The sequence below is a fragment of the Solea senegalensis genome, linkage group LG9 (assembly GCF_019176455.1).
Source record: "Solea senegalensis isolate Sse05_10M linkage group LG9, IFAPA_SoseM_1, whole genome shotgun sequence".
Lineage (NCBI taxonomy): Eukaryota > Metazoa > Chordata > Actinopteri > Pleuronectiformes > Soleidae > Solea > Solea senegalensis.
Window position 1 is genome coordinate 3,969,743 of NC_058029.1, and position 12,589 is coordinate 3,982,331.

A 12,589-nucleotide genomic window follows, 5' to 3' on the forward strand; every position below is an offset into this window, starting at 1 on the left:
CTGTGTGTATTAACCTCTGACTGCACGAGTACAAACTGTGGCTATGACCCGTGTGAGCCGGCCGACCTCTGTGGGTCAGAACAGGCCGAGTCTCAGAGCCTCGGCCAGACAGATCAATGTCAAGCTCAGGCCGTCATTGATCAGAGGGAAGCATCGTCGCTCAGCGTAGAGCGGCTGCAGATGTGGAACCACAGATGAAAATAAGATGGAATCCATCATCCAGCCAACGCCTTCACATAACAAAGTCCAGCAAGTAAGACGTTTAATGCCCAAATGGACAATAATGGCGCCACACGACGGAATAGTGGCCTGCACTGTTGCCTCACAGCAAGAAGGTTGCTGATTAAAAACCCAGTTCAGCTTAGAACCTTTCTGTGTGGAGTTTTGGGGTTAATTGTCCACTAAATGTTTAAATGTACTTATTGTAAGTCGCTTTGGATAAAAGCGTCTGCTAAATGACATGTAATGTAATGTAATGTAATGTCTATAGATTGACTGTAGGTGTGTTTGTCCTGCGGTGGACTGGCAACGTGTCCAGGGTGTACCCCACCTTCTGCCATATGTCAGCTCCCTGCACCACTCGTGGAGGATAAAGCGGTAGACAATGAATGAATGAATGAACATGTGATCAGAGGATTTTTACAAGGTTGTGGTTCCATACTAGTGGCTGTGAAAGAGTCTTTTCTCACCTGCCTCACCTTCATGTGCTATTTTAGCCCAATCTCTCAAAGATTTCTCAAAAGAGTACGCTGCCGTTAAAAGCAAATCCATTTCTCCACCACAATAGGGAGTAGTGCAGAGGTAAACACACTCCGGGACATTTTCTTATGGCTGTAAAATGCTGGTTTCTTTTTAGCAGCACCACTATCCTTGTTCAGCTTTAACCATGTGGTTTAACCATTTCAACAAAGGCCTGCTAACACTAACAAAAGAAGCCATTTCAACCCAAAAGACAGTACATCTAAAAACCCAACTAAGTCTCTTTTTCTGTGCTGCAACCTACCCAAACTTCAATCTCTTTAAAGTCAAGGAAGGTGAAAATCACAAATAATAGGTGAGGATCAGACTGAACTCACAAGTGGCTTTCTGAACTATAAACCTATTTTATCGTTTTATATGTATCAAGGATGGTGATGTAGGACCCAAGTGCCGGACACAACTCAGGGTAAAAATCTTTTTTAGAGAACCAAACTAAGACAGACTCAAGCAAAAATAACACAAGCACACAAGAGGTAAGTTAAAAATGTACATAAACCAAAACCATGGGGGGGAAACAGGATGAGAAGTTTTTTTTTCTGTGTTTGCTCATTGTGTGAACTGTTGGGTTTCACTTCTCTCTAGAATATTGGAAGGTGTCTGCCTTATACTACGTACAGTGCCTTGAGATAGTTATGTTGTGATTTGGCAGATACCTTGTTTCTATAGAAAGAAAGAGTGGTGGGAGTATGATGGGTAATTCATGTACACTAATCAAAAAATATATAGAACAATGGACCCATTGTCTTTGGAGAGGTGAATACTGAAATGCTACATATTATAGATTTAAGAGGAAAAGGAAGGTGCTAGAAAGACAAGAGGAGAACATTTGGACAAGAAAGAAAGAAAGAAAGAAGAGTGTCCATGGGGAAGGGAAACAGCAGCAGGAGGCGGTGGGAGCGACAGAGGGAGGGAGAGTGGAGTAGAGATGATGATTTGTGGCTCTCTCCAGTGTGCTAGCGTTACAGGAATGGCCCTCCAGGGCAGCATGAAAAGCCTCTTGATTGTTAGGAGTGGTAACTGGAGCCCCCAGCTCCTTGCCCTGATAGATTTATTTACATTTCAGCGCCTGGACCCCACTCAGAAAAAAATGATACGAGGGAGCCTGGGCATCAATATTTGGTAGTAGTGATGATCCTCCTTCAGCTAAACGCGCAGCTCTTTTGTTTCATGACTTAATGCTGATGGTGATGCCGTGCGATGGGACTGGTCACTCATTGGCTGGTTGATACAAGTGGCTCACTCCATAGTCTGCAGTAGACTAGTGTAGTAGGCCACACTTATTATTATTATTATTTTTTAGTACAAACCCAACCAAGAAGAGTGACTGAATCCAACACAAACCCGGCACACATTGTGTATTTCTTTTGTTCCGAGCCTGACCTGGACACAGCACAGTCAGCCGCACGCCTCATGAGTCACTGCCAGCACTTGTGATTACGATTCAATTTACAGACTCATGATTATGACAATCAGTTCTTACCCACTAATAACAGTTTATAAACCCATTATAAACTAATAATTATAAACTAATAAAAGAATTATAAACCCAATAAATAATATAAATATATACACATATATATATATATATATATACACACATATACATCTATATATACATATTTATATATATGTATATATATAAATATATATATTTCGAGAAAAAAGTTGCAGATTTATGAGATTAAAAGTGGCAAAACCACAACAAAATAAAGTCACAGTTGGCATTTTCAGCACCACAGACAGCGTCAGATTGCGCTCACATGAAAGAGCAACCAAGCAGGCCACCTGTGAACCAGAAATACAAAGGAGATTGTAGTAATCAGTGGGTTCCCAGTTGCGGAGGACTGTTGTATAGGTGGTCCTGAGAATGTCCAACATGCTCGCTGCAGTAGAGTGGCTGTGATTAGCCTACCCACACTAATGTGTCCGTGTGGCATTCCCTGCTTACCGAGCGGCGTCTGTGGTGTGTTGAGGTTGCTTGACAAAAACAAAACACTATTTTTCCAAATATGTTTCTCATAAATCTACTACCTTTTTTCTTGTAGATTTGCCACTTTCAATCTCATAAATCTGCAACTTTTTTCTCGTAGATTTGCTACTTTTAATATCATAAATCTGAAACTTTATTTTCTCGTAGATTTGCTTCTTTCAAACTCATAAATCTGCTTTTTCCTCTTAATATTTTCCCCTCCCCCAGGTCCATATTATTATTTTTTTCCAAACTCACTCGCCCTATTACGACGTCGTAATTTCTTAAATGTTCACACCATTTTTTTTTTTCATGCCAGCATTTGAGTTCATCCTATTTTACTCCACAAAAAAAAACATGAAATCACAATGTCGGCAAACGTGCTCGAGCCAGACAATCATTCCTGGATTTTGTCCAAACCCAGACCGCCTGGTCCTCTTGGGTCAGTTTGATTAACCATTCTCTTATCAACATAATAGTCAAGGTTTTTCTTAAAGATTAAGTAAATTTCACTGTATTTGTTCAAGTCTTTTTGGGCTCTAATTAACTTTAACACTTAATCAATGGCTTTGCTGTGGGCATGATTGCATTATGGTAGTTGAGTACACTACAGCACTTCTCACTTGTTGTTCCACTATGATTACTTTCAAGTCACTCCAAATGGCCAGGGTATCACTTTTGTTTTTCTTTCAAAGACTCATGCTGCTTTGAAACCAAATGGGCAATCAAAAAAAAATTAAGAAATGGCCCTCATGGTTTTAATTTTTACCTACTACTGTAATCACAGCCTCTCTCAGGGTTTACACTGCATCACCAATGGCATAGTGTTAATTCTCCTCTGGGAAGGCTTACCAGTGAAGTCCACTATTTTAGTATCATCTGAATGACTTTGACCACAGAAGTCTTCCCTCCACCATCTCGCTTTAGAACAACCACACTAACCCTTTATCAGGAGCAGATCGATTCCCAACTCACTCGCATTTTCCAGCCGGTCGGGGGAATTTACTCCACACAAAGAGTCCCACCTGTGAATCATCTGGGCTCCTGTCTGGATGGAGCAGCATTTGACTGAACTCTGGCTGGCAGGTGGAGAAAACAAGAGAGGTTTATGCGTCTGGAAGCTCAGACATAGTGTGTGTGAAACAAAGGCAGGAAAACACGTGTGAACTTTAATCCACTGTTTCCTAAAAAATGTATATCTAATGACACAACCCACTGTCTCATTCATTCATTGTCTATGCTCCACATGAGGGTTGCAGGGCCACTGGAGCCAATCCTAGCTGACATAGGGCGAAAGGCGGGGACAAGTCGGCAGTCCACTGAGGGCCACTATATGGAGACAAACAACCGGTCAATTTAGAATGTCCAATTAACCTCTACATGTTTGGACTATGCGACAAAACAAGGGAAAACCCAAGCACATGCAGGGAGAATATGCAAACTCTACACAGAAAGGGCCGAAGTGGGATGTGAACCGGCAACCTTCTTGCTGAGAGACGAGTAATGGATCACATGAATTATTCGCCACTCCAATTACTGTGTTAGACCAACTGAAACTGTTGCTTAACTGAAATTCTCAGAGAATGTCAGTAAGGAGAGAATGTCGGAGAAGTTTCACAGTCATCCAGGACATAGTCGTCTGCACTACTTAGCTGGAGACAGCTGGCTTTGGCTCTTCGGTTCTTCAGTTCCAGGACTAAAGAACTAAACCTTGGATGAGAGGTCAAACGTTTTGAACTTAACTCATGTCCAGTTGTCTGCGGCTAAATACAGAGGAACACCCAGATATTGTGATTGGGAGTGGAATTACTACTGCATGACTATGTTCAGTCGGACTCAAGATGGTCTGGGAGCTCTTCACCAGCACCACCGTTCCCACCTACAGTTTAAACCATGAAATGATTGAAGGAAGGTGAAAGATCACTAGATGAGGAAGGTTTCTTTACAAATTGGGTATATTTGATAGAGGGTGACGAGATAAAAAGGCCAAAGGTCAGGTCGACTGCTCCTTTAACAGTCCATGTATCAGCTAGTTTCAAACACTCTTGGATGAAGCTGGAACACCTTCAGCTTTACAGGAGCCAAATTCTTGTCTTAAGACATGGCTGAGGTTGACTGTGACCTGCGCAAGAGAGAACAGAGAATCCTGAAACAGCATACTGTATGTCATTTCCCCATTATACAGTTCAAGGACTACTCGGCTTGATTAGACTTGGACTTGTTGCTTTTACATCAGTGATAGTAGCTGGTGCTTTTTTTTAGAACCTGCTCTGACGAGGTTCCAAGCGAGCTGATCCGATACTAAAATGTGACGTCAACAGACTGCCGGCCACTGATTGGACAGAGAGTGACGTGTGTGTGACGTCCGACACAAGAATCAAACTGAACAATTCCAGAATCAGTTAAAAAGACATAAAAATCCTGAAAACGTGTTCATCTCCAACATTTAGTACTATTTATTTATTTATTTATTTATTTATTTAATTAACAGAAGAGTCTGAATTACAACCCATTTTGTTTTTGACTATCTATTTTAGTAGATAGATCCAACTAATAATTCCAGACTTAATTAAAACTTAAATAATCCATCTAGTTCAAGCTAAAATTCTAAACCCATGCAGTACAAACTGATGCCCAAAAAATGATGGTCCCTTTTCGAGTTAAAACATGTAGTTTTACTTCAGTAGTCGGTGAGGCTGGAAGCCATTGAACTTGGGCAGACAGTTTGTGTCAATGCTGCAGTGAAAAAAGTACGGTTGTGCAAGTTTTAAGTTCTAAGTTATCTTTATGATCCCCGAGGGGACAGTTTGTCATACAGCGGCGGTAAAAACCCCACACATTACAGCAAACCACAAAACAATCACAAACAAGTTGTTCAGCAGAGCAATGAAGGCAGAGTTCTTCTGTCCGTTTGTCCTGGAATCTGCTGCACAGCCTCATAAAGAATCCAAATCCTTCAACGTGAACTCTCTGTCTTCACTGCATTTTCTGTTCATGGCAGCCAACAATGACATGTCACGATGTTCGCATCGATAAACGCGCTGATGTTTGCATGTTAGCATTCTGTTGGTTAATCAGATTTTTCTGACTATATGTAAAAGCAAAGGTCCAGAGATGAGGCCAATGTGGAAGGAAGTTAGGAAGAGGAAGAGCCTGAAAGCCTGTTTTCTATTGAATGGCCATCAGGGGGCGACATTCAAAAACACCTTCCTGATATGTTTATGTTCCAAATCGCTTGTTTTAGAGCTTCTTCAGTACGACAGGATATCCATTGTTGTCCAAGGCTGATTTGAACAGATTATTAACAGGCTACAAGATAAGCTGATTCCGTCTTCTCAGCCATGACTTCATCGGCAGTTTTTAGCGCTTCTCAGCACAAAACATCGCGCACACAACAGCTATTAACTTGATTGCGTCGTTAAATCACGCTGTGAGTTTCTGTGAGATCCCAAATCCCTGGAATCTCCTCCTCCCTGAAATCGTTAAATTAAACACCAAGTGTGTGGTCCTGAGTCTTGACTATATCGTCTAGTCTGTGCTTTCTCAAGATTAAAACATTGAAAATCAGTAGCAAAGTCTGTCGTATCTGTGGTCTCCTACGTTTTTAAAATCAAGTCGGATTTGAAAATCCTCTAGTATGGGAGAGACACAGTGTACTATTAAATACAAACCAAGCTTTTATCGAAACATTCAGAAAATGTATTTTGTGACCCAAGGAAGATAAAAAAAAGTAATGTAATTTTTATTGTGAATGTAATCCAGTTATATAAGGAAATAATGTGATCTAATCGTTGACGAGCAATTAAAATACTCTGTAATGTTTGACTTTTAATTGTCAACTGACTTTTGTAGTTGCAACAAAATGTTCAAACGTGTGTTATAATCTTTTCCTTTTTTTACCTTTTCTTTTCATCTTTTCTTTTCGTGAACATGCTTTTGCAAGCAAAATTAAAATGATAATGGTTTTGTTTTCCAAAATCATCTTCCATGCTTTTACATAATACATACTAAGTGAAGAATTCTCATCATGATGTGGCAAGGACGCATGCCGTATTGAACTGCCATTAGTCTTACTCTCTTGGTTTTAAAAACAATTTAACTTTCACTTTTTTTGCTACAAAATAATGGATTTTAAATTTTTTTTGGGCCACACTACTGCTGCAGCACGAGTTAGAGTTTTGCACTGAGTGATTTTCCAAAAAGGAGAACAAACAAGCAGCAGCAGCAGCAGCAGCATCTCTGGACATCCAGCAGATATGCGAGAGCAGACGGCTCTCAGTCTTAAGTGGAAGAGCAGCAGCCATTCTCCCATTTAGGATAGTGGGCTATTTAGCCTGACGGCCATTAAATATGAATTAAAAACCACACAGGCCTCTTTGCCTTCGAAAATGTCATTACATATCTTTATGGCGGCCGATTGTTGAATAAGCAGTTTGCAGGGCTCCCCTGGGGGCAAGGCTGGTGATGGGAGTGGAGTGGAGTGAAGTGGATGGAGGGAGAGGAGGGAGAGGAGGGAGGAAAGAAACCGGGGTGGTCAGATGAGTGGTGGAGTGGAGAGAGAACACGATGGGATAGGGGGGGACAGATGGACGGAGGGAGTGAGGAGGAATGAGAGGACGAGTGGAGGGATGGCAGAAAACAGAAGGGGAAGGGCGGGGGGGTGTACGGGGCCACGTGTAGAGGATGGAGAGAGAGAGTAGTGAAGAAATAGCGGACAGGCAGGTCTGATATAACAAATGAGGCATAATAGCAGCTGAAATGGAATCTACATTACAGGTCCTAACTGAGTGCAGTACTTCAGGGGCCGGGCCCCAAAAGGAGCAAATAATAGCGCCGGCTTGAAGTGGTGCTTCAGTTTCTCTCTAGCAGATGAGGGAGATGTGGAGGGAGGAAATGAGATTGAAGGGGAAGGGGGAGTACTTCAGAGAGATACTGCCCTTCGGAGTATTTTCACCATTGTTAAAAATGTCTCCAAAGGTCAGCATGTGCCTGCATGGCCACTCGTTTCACTGCGCCGTGTTTACGCCGTTGCCAAGAAAACACCAAGCTGTAATTACCCCTAGCTGCACCTTTAAATTGTCATTTAACCATTGTCACAGACATAAAGACATTACCATCAGCATTGTCGCCTTTTGTCGCTTTGGCGCAGCTAATTTCACGGATTCCATGTTTGATGTACGCCCGGGGACAATGCATGTTTAATAAGGTCGACGTTCACCGGCGCACTTACACTCGTGCCACAGAATGAGCTTTCGACCGCCAAGAGTGCCGCCGCATCAGAGAGATTAAAAATTACCATAATGTATTTTTCATATGCTACATTATTTTATTTTTCCTCAAACAGCTTCGAGCAGATATAACCGCTCTGATTTGACTCCAAACAAAAGCTGCGTCCGAACCTCGAAGGAGTAACAACTCTCCTCTCTGTAGAGTTTGGTTTTTTTTTTTCCATCTCAGCTTGTGATTGATTTTCATCCGTCTATCAATGCAAGGAACGGCTGCCGTCTCTCTGTCTGTCTATCGCATACCTGTCCAGCAGTTTGCTTGACAGGCTTGGTGGGTGAGTGACGAAGGGCACTAAGAAATGCCAGATGTATAGGCACCAACAGATGTTCCATTCATCTGTTTATTAATCACATAACTGTCTGACGGTTCACTTGGTAAGTGACCGACTTATGTACAGTAAGCGGAAATTTGCAAATCTGCGTTCCATGTGAAAAAAAAGAGCCAGTCTGCTATGTACTCGTGTGTGTGGCTCCTTGTGGTTTTCCGCTAACAGACAGTAGGGGACAGTGGAGACAGCCCCCAATCTCCCTGCACGGCAACAAGACATTTAACCATCACAATGACTCTGAAGCTGTTACATGAGGGCGTCGTTCCGCTTTAAAGGCACCAGTGTGTGCGGCGCCGACTTTGACATTGTTTGGATAAGAAGTGAATTAAATATCTGTACTCACGGTGGACGTAAGTGTTGCACACTTCAATAAAGACGCAGTGTGGCTTCATTCACATTCTTTACTGGACAGTCTGGAAATACACATGGCAATACACATCATTACGTTTCTGTCCAGCCGGATGCAGGTTATACCCTGTGTGCATCGTCTGTGTTTTCCATGTTAGTTTGAACATATATACAGACACATATCACTGGCTGTTACATTGGCACCATATCTATGGTTCGGTATAAACATATAAACACCCAACACCCTCTATACCTATCCCAGTAACTTGGCTTAGCGGCTAACGTGGCTCATCATACATCATACAGTCATACCCATCATACAGTTAGCATTAGCTTTACCATTAGCGTCAGCTTCGGAGTTACAGGGATAACTTACAACAAAACGGACTTTAAAATGACAGGAATACTCGGCCAACTTCCTCGCCACCTTTATAACTCTGTGGTGTTACTCTTTGATATGTCTAATTTACCCGTTTCTCTTCTGCTTACCTGGAAATACACATGGCAATACACATCATTACGTTTCTGTCCAGCCGGATGCAGGTTATACCCTGTGTGCATCGGCTGTATTTTCCCTTGACAGAGTTGCTCATTTGCGGGATACTCCCTCTTGTGGCGTAAAGGCGCCACTACACCCCTGTATTGCCTGATTGCAGAAACTAGAGCACAGTGATTATTTTAGATCAAACAGAAAATATTAATAACATGAAATATTAAATAACAAAAAGATATGGGTGTCCCTTTTTATAATGATCTGAACTTATTGTCCTATTATTATTATAACTTATTGTCCCACTAAACAGGATTTAATTACTTTGTTCTGTGTCGCATTTCTACCGCTAGCTCTGTCATTTCTTATCCAAACAACGCCAGACACGGCACTGCACACACACACCCGTGCACTTTGTAGGACACCTGCCAGCACAGACAATTATTCACACAGAAATACAAAATTAACCACTCAAATTCTCAAATTCACTCCGGTATATATATAATACCTCCAGAAGCATAACGGACACATAATAATGATATATTCATGAAATGAGTGAGTAATTAGCTGTGGTCGGCAACTGCTAGCATCCTATGCTAACCCCAAGTGCTAGTGGTTACTAATACACGATAAAACAGCAATGTTGGTGAAAATAAGGAACTACAAAAAATAAATCTAAATCTAAATCTTATACTTTATTAATCCCCTTAGGGAAATTATTTACAATTAATTACAAACTCTAACTAAGGGGCATTTGTTTGCTAGTTTGTTTTGCTATCAGATTTTTTTCAACTTCTACCACGTATTATTAACCCTTAGTGACCTGTGCCGCATTTTTTGAGCGTTCTTTTCATTTATTTTTAGTCTATTGTAAACCGTGTTAACTAAAATACTCACTCTTACACACCTAACACGCACACAAAATGAATGTGCTCATTGAACCCCGTTCAAATCACTATTTTTAATGCGTCGTGTCAAAAACGTAGCAATTTAAAGGTAAAAAAAAAATGAACCCGAAGAACACAGAGCATTTCGGCTGCTTTTTTTCCATGGCAGTATATACAGAGGTTATAAGAATGTGCAATATAGAGTGCGATATAAATCCTTTTATGCAGCACAACCTAGGCAATCTGATGAAAAAAACAACTATGTAAATATGGAATTAAACTTTTTTTCAAAAAAACACTTTTCACGAATCAAACCACACTTTTTAAGTAGCAAAAAAAATATCGATCATTGAAAAACATTGTATCTTATTGTTTGAAAATACACTCTGATTTGTCCCAGATTATAAACGCAATCCAGAAATACCACATATTACTCTCATCCCCTCACAACCAAAACACAGCAGCAAGTGAGAGAGGGTACCACAGCAACTTTGACAGAAAATTGCAGCTGAATAATGCCATCACACATACAATGCCAATCTGATGACACATATTATCTTATCAATAGCGCCACCAAATGGCAGCGTTCAAAATCTCACAATATCAAATACTCAAGATCGAAACAACAACTTGACAACAATGCACGACTTATGGCATGAACGACGCACACGCCAAATGTACAAAGCCACCACACACGTATCGCCACTCACGCATTACAGAAATTCCACTATAATTATAATATGTAAACTACATTATCAATTACAAGTCAGAATAAAAATAAATTAGACTGTGCACAAACCAGTGCCGCCCTTGCTTCAAATCTGCCAATGAGAAGCGCTCTGGGTCCCTGAACTTCTGCAGACACATGCACACACAGCACTTCAGCAGCACACAACACTGCAGGCTCTGGGAGATTATCTCGACAGGGCCCCACCGATCGGAAACAGAGGGCACGCAGCATCCAGCACAACCAACTACTCACATCACAACTACACAATATGTCTACAGAGGAGATTACGTTCATCAAATGAAAACTGCGGACATTTCATTGGGGAAAAAGTTGAATTTGAGTTGACTCAAAAACTCCTGTGACCCATCTGTGGAACCCAACCCAGGCTTTGGGAACCACTGATTTAAGTGACTTTGAGGTTGGCATGGTTGTTGGAAAGATCTGCTGGGATTTTCATGCACAACCATCTCTAGGGTCTACAGAGAATGAAAAGGAAAAGGGAGAAAATAGTATGTATGTACACATATATATATGTATACATATATATACACACATACATACTATATCAATAATATGCAGAATAAATGATAGGTTAAAAATTATAAAAGGTGTTGCGCATTTGCATGAAGGGCAGTATAATGTACGTGTAGAGAAAGAGAGAGAGAAAAATGCACGTCATTAATTATACTATAATTTCATTTTTCAGTCGGAGCACATGTACTGGGTTTGACTGACGAACTGGACGGACAGACGGACGGAGCAGCAGACAGCCCGCCAGACGTGAGCAGCCTCTGATTGTTGTTCTATTGATCATGTGATCGGTCAATACGTTGCTCCGTCTGAAACATTATCTGCCACTATCAGGTTGACTGAAATAACAACAAAGATAACAAAAAAAAAACTAAAGGCTAATAATAATAAATACAGGGATGGTTATAATATTGTGGAATGTAATATTACCGTAAAGCGACATATAAAGTGTGTGGGACATGAGGGAGGATGAATTTCAACACTATAATACTGTAACTGCCAATTATTTCCATGTGACGCTACAGTGATCCTCATTACCTGGATATTACTGTCACGATTTAAGTTATTCACATATTTGTTTTCCTTGTGTGTGTACTTCCTGTCCCGTTTTCCAGAATTAGGAGAAATTGTTTCCCAAGAATTCTGACTTTAGTCCCACAACTCTTATCTTTTCCCTAAGAATTCAAACTTTAATCCCATAACTCTTACTTTTTTTTCTAAGAATTCTAAATTTAATCCCACAACTCTTACTTTTTTTTCTAAGAATTCCGACTTTAATCCCACAACTCTTACTTTTTTTTCTAAGAATTCCGACTTTAATCCCACAACTCTTACTTTTTTTTCTAAGAATTCCAACTTTAATCCTACAATTTACTTTTTATTTCTAAGAATCACTATATCCTCAGAAATGTGACTTTAATCCCACAACTAAGAATTCTGACTTTAATCATACAACTCTCACCATTTCCCCTAAAAAATCCGACTTTAATCCCACAACTATTTTCCCTTTTTATTCTCAGAAATTTGACTTTGGTCCCTGTTCCCATGAGTATTTATCTGTTTTACCGTTTTTGTTTTACTTTTATTTTTAAAATCAAAATCACACTTCTGCGTTTGGTTCCAAATATTTGGAAACGACATGACTTTACTGTAACATCATCTCCATATTACCACAATATTACCCTTATTACCAAGCTGTACCATAATATTAACATGTTATGTTCTGTAATGCAAAGTCTTACCCCGCAGACATACTGGAGCT